Genomic DNA, 15,882 nt, shown 5'->3' with positions numbered 1-15,882 from the left:
TGTTACAGGAACTTATTTTCCTTTTGGACTCTCGATCTGCGCCTTATTTTGTTATGCATATTAGGTCTCATACCTCGCTACCTGGTTTTCTTGCAGAAGGCAATCGACGAGCTGACCTATTGCCGTGACCAGTTCAAGTACTGCCAGACCGTATGGCTCAAGCTAAGCGAAGTCACTCTTTTTTTCCATCGAAACGCTGGAGCTCTTAAGCGACAGTTTGGCCTGTCTGCTCAACAAGCATCAAGTATTATTGCTGTCTGTCCCGATTGTCAAAAACATTCTTTCCCATCAGTTGCTGCAGGAGTTAATCCTAGAGGATTACAAAGCCTACCGTTAGGGCAAACAGATGTCACGCATGATTCTGAATTTGGTAGCCTTAAATATATCCACTCTTCCATTGATACATTTTCAGGTGCCTTGGTTGCCTCGTGTCACACAGGAGAAAAGGCACGAGCTGTTCGTAGACATTTAATGCGTGCTTTTGCTGCTTTAGGTATCCCCTTAAGCTGGACCGTTATCGGTCTTTATCTTTACGTTTCAACAACTGTAAAAACCTCTTTTGCCCTATGGGGTAGAACTCATATTACCGGCATTGCTCATTCCCCCACCGGTCGATCTCTCATTGAAGGGTCTCATCGGTCTCTGAAACGTTTATGACAACAACAAAAAGGGGGAATGGGCATGGCTATTCCCGAGGAACGGTTACAGAAAGCGTTGTATGTTTTTAATTTTTTGAATTGTTCTTGAATAGATAACGACCCACCGATAGGTCGACGTTTCACTGCAGCTACCTCCGTCGAGGCACGGGTTAAAGGCCCGGTATCGGTCCGAGATGCAGAAACAGGTAAAATTATGGGACCATATCCTCTTGTTACACGGGGAAAAGGTTATGCTTGTGTCTCTACAGAAAAAGGACCTAGATGGATCCCAGCGAAGAATGTAAGACCTTTCCGTGAACCTTTACCGCAGGCAGCTGATACCGACACCGACGCTACAGAATGAAATAAAAACTGTGTGAGGATGACTGTTTTGCATTAATGTTAGCTACCCAAAAACAGGACATAGGATATAGATTTCGCTTTTTACAGCGCCTAGAACGAGCACTATCACCCTGGATCAAGCCACTGAACAGAGGTAATACTCTCGGACCAAGCGGGGGAACGGGATGACTCATTGTCCATGGAACGATGATTCCATTGACACTGATAAGGGGAAGGGAGGATTCATAATGAGAGAACAACTAGGTATTATGAAGGAGAACAGGAGCTGGGGGAAGAAGGGGCAGCAGAGCAGAGGTGATGAGGTGTTTGTCACATCCATAGGATGTCTTGGCATGCTTAATCGAACTTGCAGGAGACAAATTGTGTGGCCAGGTGGATGACACCCCTTGGTTATGAACCTCATCCATAGCATCCTTGAAAAGTCAGCATTAATTTTTTTGGTGCGGGGAAGGAAGGATTCTCTTGGTTATAGCTGGAGAGGCATAGAAGTCAGTCTTTTCAATGTTTCATGAGCACAATGCTCTCTTCTCAAAGCAGAGGAATGCTTGTGCTCTGCTGAAGAGCAGAAGTGCTTGTAGCTGACCGCTGGTGAGTCAGTGCCAATACTGGCAGTAGGCAGTTACTTAGGGCACGAGACAGAAGCGGTGGCCTGTCCTACCTGGCCCTATATATTCTAATATAAAATAATGTACATACATACATATATAGATAGATATAAAAAATATAATTCTTTTTAGATCCACGGGACGGATTACACAATAATCAAGGCTGACCACCAATTCCACCGACACCTCATTGGCAAGAAAGCAGCTAAACGGTAAGTGGAGTGCCTTTCTAGTCCTTCCCATGCTCACACTCTTCGTGTTTAGTAGATGGTATCAGGGGCTCTGTAGCTCACCCAGTGTGCTGTCTCCATCACATTTCCTCTGCTTTTCTGGAGTGGTGGTGGTACAAGGAGAGAAATGGGCCGTCAGGCCTTGCGATGGCTTTAACGGGTGAAAGTACCTTGGGAGCCTGAACAGTAGTGGAATTACTTTGATGTGTCCTGGAGGATTTTTTTTTTTTTTTTTTTTTTCCACACGTTGCTCTGTGCGAATGACATTTTAGCAGCCAGTTGTGGGTGGTGGAAATGTGCTTGGTGAGCTTCTCCCTGTAGAGGAATGAAGGCGGTGGGTTGATTAGCATTGATAACACGCAGCTGTGGCCTTGCCTCAGAGGCAGTGGGTTGATTGACATGGATGATGTGCAGGTGTAGCTGGTTCCCGCTAAGGGGTTAAATAGCCCTGTGGCTTGTGGGAGAGGGTGTCAGCTGGAGGAGGAGCAGTGTGGTCTGGCCTCTGGAGGAAGGTGCTACAGCACCGGCAGTAGAATATGGCCAACGCTAAAGCCTTGTTGCGGTCTGCTAGTTTGATAGCACTGCAACGTGTCCCCAGCCAAGAGTTTGGGGTAGAAAGGAACGATTATCCTCTGCTCTAAATGTGATACTGTTTGGGGAAGAAACACGCCTCGCTCTGACAAGGGAACAATGGGCTCTGTAGATGCCACGGTATTTACTTGGACAGGCTCTCGTGTGGGACAGGTCTGCTCTCGCTGAACTCCAGGGGGAAGAGGCAATTTCCCCTGGCTCAACCCTACCCCACTGAGCCCTTCCCAGAGGCGGCTTTACTTCTTCAACAGCCTCTGAGCAGCGATAATCAAGGTGCCTTGCTTCCAGGTCTTTGCCTAGCAGACGGCGTCACCACAGTCCTTGCCTCGAAGTGAACAGGATGAAGGATCTGTACAAGGTGTCTGTGCGCATTCCCCCGGACAACGAGAAGAGCAACCCGATCAGAATTGAAGGAGACCCACAGGGGGTCCCACAGGCCAAGAAAGAGCTGCTGGAACTCGCTTCCCGTATGGTGAGTGGGTAGGACGTGATGTTTGGGAGACTGCAGAGTTTGGGCTCTCGTGTTCCCTTGTAACCTTCTGGCGCGAGTGTGTGCCCCTTGCCCACGGAGCACTTGGATCTCATGACAAGTGCAAGCTCCTCTTCACAAATGTCTTCCCCTGTTCCCTCGGGTAGCCCTTCTCTGTCAACGCAGAGTGAATTTGGTCTGGAGAAAAGAGGGACAGTGCTGGCAAGTAAACCGTCGGGCAGCAAACCGCTAAGTCAAAGTAGATGGCTCTCCGGCTGAACACTCAGTGTGCCCTCTGTTCCCGTCAGGAAAATGAACATGCTGCGGACCTAATCGTTGAGCAGAAATTCCACCGGACCGTCATTGGGCAGAAGGCTGAGCGGGTCTGGGAAATCCGGGAGCAATTCCCAGAGGTAAGGCTTGGTAGGAGAGGAGGAATCCAGAGGGGTTATTTCCTACATGGGTAGTAGGCCTGTCGTCACAGAAGTCGTAACTTTAGTGGCTCTGTAGCGCAAGTGTCTGAGAAGATAGTTCTTTTAGCCAGAGGCCGCTAACACGGTTCCCCTTTTCTGAATGGGGAAAGGGCATGTGTAGGGTCCCCCCAACCTTTGCATGTGTCTGACACAAGGGTTCTTGCTTTTGCTTGAGCTAACTATAAATGACCGCTCCTGCAGGTTATCATCAACTTCCCAGACCCTGCACACAAGAGTGACATCGTCCAACTCCGAGGTCCCAAAAACGAGGTGGAGAAGTGCACCGAGTACATGCAAAAGACGGTGGCAGACCTGGTAAGGAGGTCTTCTGCCTGCACTTCCCTCCTACGTGCCTGGATAACCCTGGGGCAAAGCAGAGCTCTACTGGCTTGGGTAGAGCTAAAACACCTCAAGAGGAGGGAGCTGTCGACGCTGTTTTGGCTGAATGGAGGCAGGGGGTAGTACCTGTTATGGGAAGGCTATAGGGGAACGTCCTTGCCTTTGTTTAGTCTTACAAGTCCCTCGTATAGAGAACTTCCTTGGGTCTAAGCCTCTTTTCAAAAGCTCGTTTATCAGAGTTCCTGAAGTCGGGCCTCCCTTGCCACGACAGTGTAATCTTCAGTTCTCCCTTCCTTTCTCCCTTAGGTTGAAAACAGCTTTTCTATTTCTGTCCCCATCTGCAAACAGTTCCACAAGAACATCGTAGGGAAAGGAGGTGCCAACATCAAGAAGGTGAGATATTGCTCCTAACTCAAGTGCTCGTGATGATCACTGCCTGCAGCAAAATCCCACTGGATGCTCTCTCCTGCCCATTGGTGGTGTCCAATATAGCCTGCGAGGGTTTTTCTTCTGACATGGGACGCTTCTGAGATGATTTTTTTTTTTTTTCCCTTTGTGGCAGATCCGTAAAGAAAGCAACACCAAAATTGATCTCCCAGCAAAGAACAGCAACTCGGCGACAATTGTTATCACAGGCAAGAGGGCAAACTGTGAGGCTGCTCGCCACAGGATAACATCACTTTGGAAGGACCTACAGAAGATGTGCATGTGGCTCAGGAACCGATTGAAGCCATGCTCAAGGAACTGGTGAGCTGGAGTTACTAGTTCCAGTAAGAAACTGGGGGAAGAAGGGGCAACAGAGCAGAGGTGATGAGGTGTTTGTCACATCCATAGGATGTCTTGGCATGCTTAATCGAACTTGCAGGAGACAAATTGTGTGGCCAGGTGGATGACACCCCTTGGTTATGAACCTCATCCATAGCATCCTTGAAAAGTCAGCATTAATTTTTTTGGTGCGGAGAAGGAAGGATTCTCTTGGTTATAGCTGGAGAGGCATAGAAGTCAGTCTTTTCAATGTTTCATGAGCACAATGCTCTCTTCTCAAAGCAGAGGAATGCTTGTGCTCTGCTGAAGAGCAGAAGTGCTTGTAGCTGACCGCTGGTGAGTCAGTGCCAATACTGGCAGTAGGCAGTTACTTAGGGCACGAGACAGAAGCGGTGGCCTGTCCTACCTGGCCCTATATAATATATATATGTATGTATGTGCGTACAATATTATATATATATAAAATTCTTTTTAGATCCACGGGATGGATTACGCAGTAATCAAGGCTGACCACCAATTCCACCGACACCTCATTGGCAAGTGTGAAGAGGAAGATGAAGCCCAAGGCTCACAGTATCGGTGGATCTCATTTGATGGTGCCTCCGTGTGGTGTGGCTAGTCAGCTGAATACCTGAATGCCGGATGGGATGGCGATGATTATAGTGGCGGAGATGAAGTATGCTCGGCTGTCTACGTCTATTCCTACAGTGAATATGTGGTGGGCTCATACGACAAAGCCCAGGAATCCAATCGATAGTATAGCTCAGACTATTCCTATGTAGCCGAATGGTTCTTTTTTGCCTGCGTAATACGTTACAACATGTGAGATGATTCCAAAGCCGGGAAGGATTAAGATGTAAACTTCCTGGTGGCCAAAGAATCAGAACAGGTGCTGGTAGAGAATGGGGTCTCCCCCTCCAGCGGGGTCAAAGAATGTAGTGTTTAGGTTTCGGTCGGTCAGTAGTATGGTGATGCCGGCGGCCAGGACTGGAAGTGAGGGCAATAGGAGTACGGATCATACGAATAGGGGAGTTGGATATTGCGATAAGGCAGGGGGGGTTATGTTAATGGCTGTTGTGTTAAAGTTGATGGCCCCTAAGATGGAAGACACACCTGCGAGGTGTAGGGAGAAGATGGCTAGGTCTACTGAGGCGCCAGCATGGGCTAGGTTGCCTGCTAGGGGCGGGTATATGGTTCATCCTGTTCCGACTCCAGCTTCTACTGTGGAGGACGCTAGGAGCAGTAGGAAGGACGGAGGAAGTAGTTCAGAAACTGATGTTGTTTATGCGGGGGAATGCTATGTCTGGGGCTCCAATTATAAGGGGGACTAGTCAGTTTCCAAACCCTTCGATTATAATGGCTATAACTGTGAAGAAGATTCTTACGAAGGCATGGGCGGTGATGATGACATTGTAGATTTGGTCGTCTCCTAGGAGAGTTCCTGGTTGGCCAAGTTCTGCTCAAATAAGGAGGCTGAGGGCGGTACTCGGCTATGCCTGCCCATGCTCCGAAGAGTAGCTATAGGGTGCCGATGTCATTGTGGTTTGTTGAAAATAGTCATCGGTTGATGAAGGTCACGGGTCAGATGGCTGAGTGTTTAGGCGTTAGGCTGTAGTCCTTTTTACAGAGGTTGAATTCCCCTTCTTATCGACTCTGTGGTGAAGTTCATGTTGAGTTGCAAACTCATTGATGTACGCTGAGAGTGTGCCGGAGTCTGGTAGACAGAAGCTCGTTGGTTTGAGCGTCTAGCTGTTAATTAGAAGTTTATGGGATCGAGGCCCGTCTGTCTAGGCTTATCGTGGAGGCCCTAGCTGCATTAGAGTATCTGAGTTGCATTTAGATGGTGCAGGTTTAGTGTCCTGCGGGCCTTAGTGGTGTGGGCAGAAACTAAGAGGATTTAACTCTTAGTTAAGGCTTTGAAGGCCTTCGGTTTGGTAGGCAGGGGATCCTAAGTTTCTTAGGTAACGGTCAGGATTGCGGGAGAAGGGGGGAGAAGGAGGACTGACAGAGAAATTAAGGTAGCAATTGGTGTGCCTGTGGATTTGTTATTGTATCATTGTTTTATGAAGCTTGTAGTGTTTGGTGGGAGTGTGATTGTGGAGCAATATGCAAGGCGTAGGTAGAAAAATAAACCTAGTAGGGAGAGTATTGAAATAATTATGGCTGCGGTTGATATCTCTTGCTTAGTTAGTTCCTGGATAATGAGTCATTTTGGTAAAAAGCCAGTGAGTGGGGGCAGGCCGGCTAGGGATAGTAGTGCTAGCGTCAAGGATGCGTTTAGTGATGGTATTTTTGTTCAGGAGGTTATTATTGTGGATAGTTTTGAGGAGTTGGTTGTGTTGAGGGCTAAGAAAATGGAGGCGGTTCTTAAGGAGTATAGGTAGAAGGTTATTAATGTTAGCTTGGGGTTGTATATGAGGATGATGGTTATTCAGCCTAGGTGGGCGATCGATGAGAAAGCTAGGACTTTTCGGATTTGTGTTTGGTTGAGTCCTGTTGGCCCTCCGATGGCTGCGGATGCAATGGCCACGGTTGTCAGTAGGAGTGGGTTCAGTGAGGGGGCAGTTAAGAAAAGAAGAGTGAGTGGGGGGAGTTTTATTCATGTAGAGACGAGTAGGGCAGTGGTTATAGGTGAGCCTCGTATGACCTCTGGACATCAGAAGTGAAAGGGTACTAGGCCTAGTTTTATTGCGACTGCTGTAGTTAGTAGTAGGGAGGCTGTTGGGTGGCTTAGTCGCGGAATGTCTCATTGTCCGGTGAACTGTGCGTTGATTGTGCTTGAGAAGAGGATTAATGCGGAGGCGGTTGCTTGGACGAGAAAGTATTTGATCGCAGCTTCCATAGCTCGAGGGTGGTGTGATTTTGAAAGGAAGGGGATAATGGCAAGGGTGTTGATTTCTAGGCCAGGCCAGGCTAGCAGTCAGTGGTTGCTTGAAATTGTGATGGTTGTTCCTAGTAGAAGGCTTAAGGAGAACGTTAGTTTTGTGACGGGGCTCATTTAGTAGAGGAAGAGGTTAAACCATCATTTTCGGGGTATGGGCCCGATAGCTTTTGTTTAGCTGACCCTACTGGGAAGTAATATAAGGGGAGTATGGAGCGCTTTGATCTCTTCTGTGCAGGTTCAATTCCTGTCTTCCTAAGGTTTTCAACGGAGACAATGGGATTCGGACATAGAGACGGTCTCCGGTTCACCTCAAACAGGAGAACTGAATGCAGTTGTTTGTGTTTTCCGAGAATGGAATGTACCGCTCCACCTTGTTACTGATTCTGCTTATGTTGCAGGTATTGTTCCACGAGCTGAAGCTTCTGTGCTGCGGAGTGTTTCGCATTCACAACCCTTTACCCTGTTACAGGAACTTATTTTCCTTTTGGACTCTCGATCTGCGCCTTATTTTGTTATGCATATTAGGTCTCATACCTCGCTACCTGGTTTTCTTGCAGAAGGCAATCAACGAGCTGACCTATTGCCGTGACCAGTTCAAGTACTGCCAGACCGTATTGCACAAGCTAAGCGAAGTCACTCTTTTTTTCCATCGAAACGCCGGAGCTCTTAAGCGACAGTTTGGCCTTGCTGCTCAACAAGCATCAAGTATTATTGCTGTCTGTCCCGATTGTCAAAAACATTCTTTCCCATCAGTTGCTGCAGGAGTTAACCCTAGAGGATTACAAAGCCTACCGTTATGGCAAACAGATGTCACGCATGATTCTGAATTTGGTAGCCTTAAATATATCCACTCTTCCATTGATACATTTTCAGGTGCCTTGGTTGCCTCGTGTCACACAGGAGAAAAGGCACGAGCTGTTCGTAGACATTTAATGCGTGCTTTTGCTGCTTTAGGTATCCCCTTAAGCTGGACCGTTATCGGTCTTTATCTTTACGTTTCAACAACTGTAAAAACCTCTTTTGCCCTATGGGGTAGAACTCATATTACCGGCATTGCTCATTCCCCCACCGGTCGATCTCTCATTGAAGGGTCTCGTCGGTCTCTGAAACGTTTATGACAACAACAAAAAGGGGGAATGGGCATGGCTATTCCCGAGGAACGGTTACAGAAAGCGTTGTATGTTTTTAATTTTTTGAATTGTTCTTGAATAGATAACGACCCACCGATAGGTCGACGTTTCACTGCAGCTACCTCCGTCGAGGCACGGGTTAAAGGCCCGGTATCGGTCCGAGATGCAGAAACAGGTAAAATTATGGGACCATATCCTCTTGTTACACGGGGAAAAGGTTATGCTTGTGTCTCTACAGAAAAAGGACCTAGATGGATCCCAGCGAAGAATGTCAGACCTTTCCGTGAACCTTTACCGCAGGCAGCTGATAGCGACACCGACGCTACAGAATGAAATAAAAACTGTGTGAGGATTACTGTTTTGCATTAATGTTAGCTACCCAAAAACAGGACATAGGATATAGATTTCGCTTTTTACAGCGCCTAGAACGAGCACTATCACCCTGGATCAAGCCACTGAACAGAGGTAATACTCTCGGACCAAGCGGGGGAACGGGACGACTCATTGTCCATGGAACGATGATTCCATTGACACTGATAAGGGGAAGGGAGGATTCATAATGAGAGAACAACTAGGTATTATGAAGGAGAACAGGAGCTGGGGGAAGAAGGGGCAACAGAGCAGAGGTGATGAGGTGTTTGTCACATCCATAGGATGTCTTGGCATGCTTAATCGAACTTGCAGGAGACAAATTGTGTGGCCAGGTGGATGACACCCCTTGGTTATGAACCTCATCCATAGCATCCTTGAAAAGTCAGCATTAATTTTTTTGGTGCGGAGAAGGAAGGATTCTCTTGGTTATAGCTGGAGAGGCATAGAAGTCAGTCTTTTCAATGTTTCATGAGCACAATGCTCTCTTCTCAAAGCAGAGGAATGCTTGTGCTCTGCTGAAGAGCAGAAGTGCTTGTAGCTGACCGCTGGTGAGTCAGTGCCAATACTGGCAGTAGGCAGTTACTTAGGGCACGAGACAGAAGCGGTGGCCTGTCCTACCTGGCCCTATATATTCTAATATAAAATAATGTACATACATACATATATAGATAGATATAAAAAATAGAATTCTTTTTAGATCCACGGGACGGATTACGCAATAATCAAGGCTGACCACCAATTCCACCGACACCTCATTGGCAAGAAAGCAGCTAAACGGTAAGTGGAGTGCCTTTCTAGTCCTTCCCATGCTCACACTCTTCGTGTTTAGGAGATGGTATCAGGGGCTCTGTAGCTCACCCAGTGTGCTGTCTCCATCACATTTCCTCTGCTTTTCTGGAGTGGTGGTGGTACAAGGAGAGAAATGGGCCGTGAGGCCTTGCGATGGCTTTAACGGGTGAAAGTACCTTGGGAGCCTGAACAGTAGTGGAATTACTTTGATGTGTCCTGGAGGATTTTTTTTTTTTTTTTTTTTCCACACGTTGCTCTGTGCGAATGACATTTTAGCAGCCAGTTGTGGGTGGTGGAAATGTGCTTGGTGAGCTTCTCCCTGTAGAGGAATGAAGGCGGTGGGTTGATTAGCATTGATAACACGCAGCTGTGGCCTTGCCTCAGAGGCAGTGGGTTGATTGACATGGACGATGTGCAGGTGTAGCTGGTTCCCGCTAAGGGGTTAAATAGCCCTGTGGCTTGTGGGAGAGGGTGTCAGCTGGAGGAGGAGCAGTGTGGTCTGGCCTCTGGAGGAAGGTGCTACAGCACCGGCAGTAGAATATGGCCAACGCTAAAGCCTTGTTGCGGTCTGATAGTTTGATAGCACTGCAAGGTGTCCCCAGCCAAGAGTTTGGGGTAGAAAGGAACGATTATCCTCTGCTCTAAATGTGATACTGTTTGGGGAAGAAACACGCCTGGCTCTGACAAGGGAACAATGGGCTCTGTAGATGCCACGGTATTTACTTGGACAGGCTCTCGTGTGGCACAGGCCTGCTCTCACTGAACTCCAGGGGGAAGAGGCAATTTCCCCTGGCTCAACCCTACCCCACTGAGCCCTTCCCAGAGGCGGCTTTACTTCTTCATCAGCCTCTGAGCAGCGATAATCAAGGTGCCTTGCTTCCAGGTCTTTGGCTAGCAGACGGCGTCACCACAGTCCTTGCCTCGAAGTTAACAGGATGGAGGATCTGTACAAGGTGTCTGTGCGCATTCCCCCGGACAACGAGAAGAGCAACCCGATCAGAATTGAAGGAGACCCAAAGGGGGTCCCAGAGGCCAAGAAAGAGCTGCTGGAATTCGCTTCCCGTATGGTGAGTGGGTAGGATGTGATGTTTGGGAGACTGCAGAGTTTGGGCTCTCGTGTTCCCTTGTAACCTTCTGGTGCGAGTGTGTGCCCCTTGCCCACGGAGCACTTGGATCTCAGGACAAGTGCAAGTTCCTCTTCACAAATGTCTTCCCCTGTTCCCTCGGGTAGCCCTTCTCTGTCAACGCAGAGTGAATTTGGTCTGGAGAAAAGAGGGACAGTGCTGGCAAGTAAACCGTCGGGCAGCAAACCGCTAAGTCAAAGTAGATGGCTCTCCGGCTGAACACTCAGTGTGCCCTCTGTTCCCGTCAGGAAAATCAACACGCTGCGGACCTAATCGTTGAGCAGAAATTCCACCGGACCATCACTGGGCAGAAGGCTGAGCGGGTCTGGGAAATCCGGGAGCAATTCCCAGAGGTAAGGCTTGGTAGGAGAGGAGGAATCCAGAGGGGTTATTTCCTACATGGGTAGTAGGCCTGTCGTCACAGAAGTCGTAACTTTAGTGGCTCTGTAGCGCAAGTGTCTGAGAAGATAGTTCTTTTAGCCAGAGGCCGCTAACACGGTTCCCCTGTTCTGAATGGGGAAAGGGCATGTGTAGGGTCCCCCCAACCTTTGCATGTGTCTGACACAAGGGTTCTTGCTTTTGCTTGAGCTAACTATAAATGACCGCTCCTGCAGGTTATCATCAACTTCCCAGACCCTGCACACAAGAGTGACATCGTCCAACTCCGAGGTCCCAAAAACGAGGTGGAGAAGTGCACCGAGTACATGCAAAAGATGGTGGCAGACCTGGTAAGGAGGTCTTCTGCCTGCACTTCCCTCCTACGTGCCTGGATAACCCTGGGGCAAAGCAGAGCTCTACTGGCTTGGGTAGAGCTAAAACACCTCAAGAGGAGGGAGCTGTCAACGCTGTTTTGGCTGAATGGAGGCAGGGGGTAGTACCTGTTATGGGAAGGCTATAGGGGAACGTCCTTGCCTTTGTTTAGTCTTACAAGTCCCTCGTATAGAGAACTTCCTTGGGTCTAAGCCTCTTTTCAAAAGCTCGTTTATCAGAGTTCCTGAAGTCGGGCCTCCCTTGCCACGACAGTGTAATCTTCAGTTCTCCCTTCGTTTCTCCCTTAGGTTGAAAACAGCTTTTCTATTTCTGTCCCCATCTGCAAACAGTTCCACAAGAACATCGTAGGGAAAGGAGGTGCCAACATCAAGAAGGTGAGATATTGCTCCTAACTCAAGTGCTCGTGATGATCACTGCCTGCAGCAAAATCCCACTGGATGCTCTCTCCTGCCCATTGGTGGTGTCCAATATAGCCTGCGAGGGTTTTTCTTCTGACATGGGACACTTCTGAGATGATTTTTTTTTTTTTTTTCCTTTGTGGCAGATCCGTAAAGAAAGCAAGACCAAAATTGATCTCCCAGCAAAGAACAGCAACTCGGAGACAATTGTTATCACAGGCAAGAGGGCAAACTGTGAGGCTGCTCGCCACAGGATAACATCACTTTGGAAGGACCTACAGAAGATGTGCATGTGGCTCAGGAACCGATTGAAGCCATGCTCAAGGAACTGGTGAGCTGGAGTTACTAGTTCCAGTAAGAAACTGGGGGAAGAAGGGGCAACAGAGCAGAGGTGATGAGGTGTTTGTCACATCCATAGGATGTCTTGGCATGCTTAATCGAACTTGCAGGAGACAAATTGTGTGGCCAGGTGGATGACACCCCTTGGTTATGAAACTCATCCATAGCATCCTTGAAAAGTCAGCATTAATTTTTTTGGTGCGGAGAAGGAAGGATTCTCTTGGTTATAGCTGGAGAGGCATAGAAGTCAGTCTTTTCAATGTTTCATGAGCACAATGCTCTCTTCTCAAAGCAGAGGAATGCTTGTGCTCTGCTGAAGAGCAGAAGTGCTTGTAGCTGACCGCTGGTGAGTCAGTGCCAATACTGGCAGTAGGCAGTTACTTAGGGCACGAGACAGAAGCGGTGGCCTGTCCTACCTGGCCCTATATATTCTAATATAAAATAATGTACATACATACATATATAGATAGATATAAAAAATATAATTCTTTTTAGATCCACGGGACGGATTACGCAATAATCAAGGCTGACCACCAATTCCACCGACACCTCATTGGCAAGAAAGCAGCTAAACGGTAAGTGGAGTGCCTTTCTAGTCCTTCCCATGCTCACACTCTTCGTGTTTAGTAGATGGTATCAGGGGCTCTGTAGCTCACCCAGTGTGCTGTCTCCATCACATTTCCTCTGCTTTTCTGGAGTGGTGGTGGTACAAGGAGAGAAATGGGCCGTGAGGCCTTGCGATGGCTTTAACGGGTGAAAGTACCTTGGGAGCCTGAACAGTAGTGGAATTACTTTGATGTGTCCTGGAGGATTTTTTTTTTTTTTTTTTTTTTTTCCACACGTTGCTCTGTGCGAATGACATTTTAGCAGCCAGTTGTGGGTGGTGGAAATGTGCTTGGTGAGCTTCTCCCTGTAGAGGAATGAAGGCGGTGGGTTGATTAGCATTGATAACACGCAGCTGTGGCCTTGCCTCAGAGGCAGTGGGTTGATCGACATGGACGATGTGCAGGTGTAGCTGCTTCCCGCTAAGGGGTTAAATAGCCCTGTGGCTTGTGGGAGAGGGTGTCAGCTGGAGGAGGAGCAGTGTGGTCTGGCCTCTGGAGGAAGGTGCTACAGCACCGGCAGTAGAATATGGCCAACGGTAAAGCCTTGTTGCGGTCTGCTAGTTTGATAGCACTGCAACGTGTCCCCAGCCAAGAGTTTGGGGTAGAAAGGAACGATTATCCTCTGCTCTAAATGTGATACTGTTTGGGGAAGAAACACGCCTGGCTCTGACAAGGGAACAATGGGCTCTGTAGATGCCACGGTATTTACTTGGACAGGCTCTCGTGTGGCACAGGTCTGCTCTCGCTGAACTCCAGGGGGAAGAGGCAATTTCCCCTGGCTCAACCCTACCCCACTGAGCCCTTCACAGAGGCGGCTTTACTTCTTCAACAGCCTCTGAGCAGTGATAATCAAGGTGCCTTGCTTCCAGGTCTTTGCCTAGCAGACGGCGTCACCACAGTCCTTGCCTCGAAGTTAACAGGATGGAGGATCTGTACAAGGTGTCTGTGCGCATTCCCCCGGACAACGAGAAGAGCAACCCGATCAGAATTGAAGGAGACCCACAGGGGGTCCCACAGGCCAAGAAAGAGCTGCTGGAACTCGCTTCCCGTATGGTGAGTGGGTAGGACGTGATGTTTGGGAGACTGCAGGGTTTGGGCTCTCGTGTTCCCTTGTAACCTTCTGGTGCGAGTGTGTGCCCCTTGCCCACGGAGCACTTGGATCTCATGACAAGTGCAAGTTCCTCTTCACAAATGTCTTCCCCTGTTCCCTCGGGTAGCCCTTCTCTGTCAACGCAGAGTGAATTTGGTCTGGAGAAAAGAGGGACAGTGCTGGCAAGTAAACCGTCGGGCAGCAAACCGCTAAGTCAAAGTAGATGGCTCTCCGGCTGAACACTCAGTGTGCCCTCTGTTCCCGTCAGGAAAATCAACACGCTGCGGACCTAATCGTTGAGCAGAAATTCCACCGGACCATCACTGGGCAGAAGGCTGAGCGGGTCTGGGAAATCCGGGAGCAATTCCCAGAGGTAGGGCTTGGTAGGAGAGGAGGAATCCAGAGGGGTTATTTCCTACATGGGTAGTAGGCCTGTCGTCACAGAAGTCGTAACTTTAGTGGCTCTGTAGCGCAAGTGTCTGAGAAGATAGTTCTTTTAGCCAGAGGCCGCTAACACGGTTCCCCTTTTCTGAATGGGAAAAGGGCATGTGTAGGGTCCCCCCAACCTTTGCATGTGTCTGACACAAGGGTTCTTGCTTTTGCTTGAGCTAACTATAAATGACCGCTCCTGCAGGTTATCATCAACTTCCCAGACCCTGCACACAAGAGTGACATCGTCCAACTCCGAGGTCCCAAAAACGAGGTGGAGAAGTGCACCGAGTACATGCAAAAGATGGTGGCAGACCTGGTAAGGAGGTCTTCTGCCTGCACTTCCCTCCTACGTGCCTGGATAACCCTGGGGCAAAGCAGAGCTCTACTGGCTTGGGTAGAGCTAAAACACCTCAAGAGGAGGGAGCTGTCGACGCTGTTTTGGCTGAATGGAGGCAGGGGGTAGTACCTGTTATGGGAAGGCTATAGGGGAACGTCCTTGCCTTTGTTTAGTCTTACAAGTCCCTCGTATAGAGAACTTCCTTGGGTCTAAGCCTCTTTTCAAAAGCTCGTTTATCAGAGTTCCTGAAGTCGGGCCTCCCTTGCCACGACAGTGTAATCTTCAGTTCTCCCTTCCTTTCTCCCTTAGGTTGAAAACAGCTTTTCTATTTCTGTCCCCATCTGCAAACAGTTCCACAAGAACATCGTAGGGAAAGGAGGTGCCAACATCAAGAAGGTGAGATATTGCTCCTAACTCAAGTGCTCGTGATGATCACTGCCTGCAGCAAAATCCCACTGGATGCTCTCTCCTGCCCATTGGTGGTGTCCAATATAGCCTGCGAGGGTTTTTCTTCTGACATGGGACGCTTCTGAGATGATTTTTTTTTTTTTTCCTTTGTGGCAGATCCGTAAAGAAAGCAACACCAAAATTGATCTCCCAGCAAAGAACAGCAACTCGGCGACAATTGTTATCACAGGCAAGAGGGCAAACTGTGAGGCTGCTCGCCACAGGATAACATCACTTTGGAAGGACCTACAGAAGATGTGCATGTGGCTCAGGAACCGATTGAAGCCATGCTCAAGGAACTGGTGAGCTGGAGTTACTAGTTCCAGTAAGAAACTGGGGGAAGAAGGGGCAACAGAGCAGAGGTGATGAGGTGTTTGTCACATCCATAGGATGTCTTGGCATGCTTAATCGAACTTGCAGGAGACAAATTGTGTGGCCAGGTGGATGACACCCCTTGGTTATGAACCTCATCCATAGCATCCTTGAAAAGTCAGCATTAATTTTTTTGGTGCGGAGAAGGAAGGATTCTCTTGGTTATAGCTGGAGAGGCATAGAAGTCAGTCTTTTCAGAGTTTCATGAGCACAATGCTCTCTTCTCAAAGCAGAGGAATGCTTGTGCTCTGCTTAAGAGCAGAAGTGCTTGTAGCTGACCGCTGGTGAGTCAGTGCCAATACTGGCAGTAGGCAGTTAC

At 48.6% G+C, this 15,882-nt stretch overlaps 1 pseudogene; it reads right to left on the bottom strand.

The window, feature by feature from the left end:
• Nucleotides 1-6,748: 6,748 nt before the first annotated feature.
• LOC129782942 (NADH-ubiquinone oxidoreductase chain 2-like) lies at nucleotides 6,749-7,471 on the bottom strand (annotated as a pseudogene).
• Nucleotides 7,472-15,882: the final 8,411 nt, after the last annotated feature.

This window comes from Falco peregrinus, chromosome 21 (genome assembly GCF_023634155.1).
Source record: "Falco peregrinus isolate bFalPer1 chromosome 21, bFalPer1.pri, whole genome shotgun sequence".
NCBI classification, from domain to species: Eukaryota; Metazoa; Chordata; class Aves; order Falconiformes; family Falconidae; genus Falco; species Falco peregrinus.
This window is presented reverse-complemented; position numbering and strand designations above follow the sequence as displayed.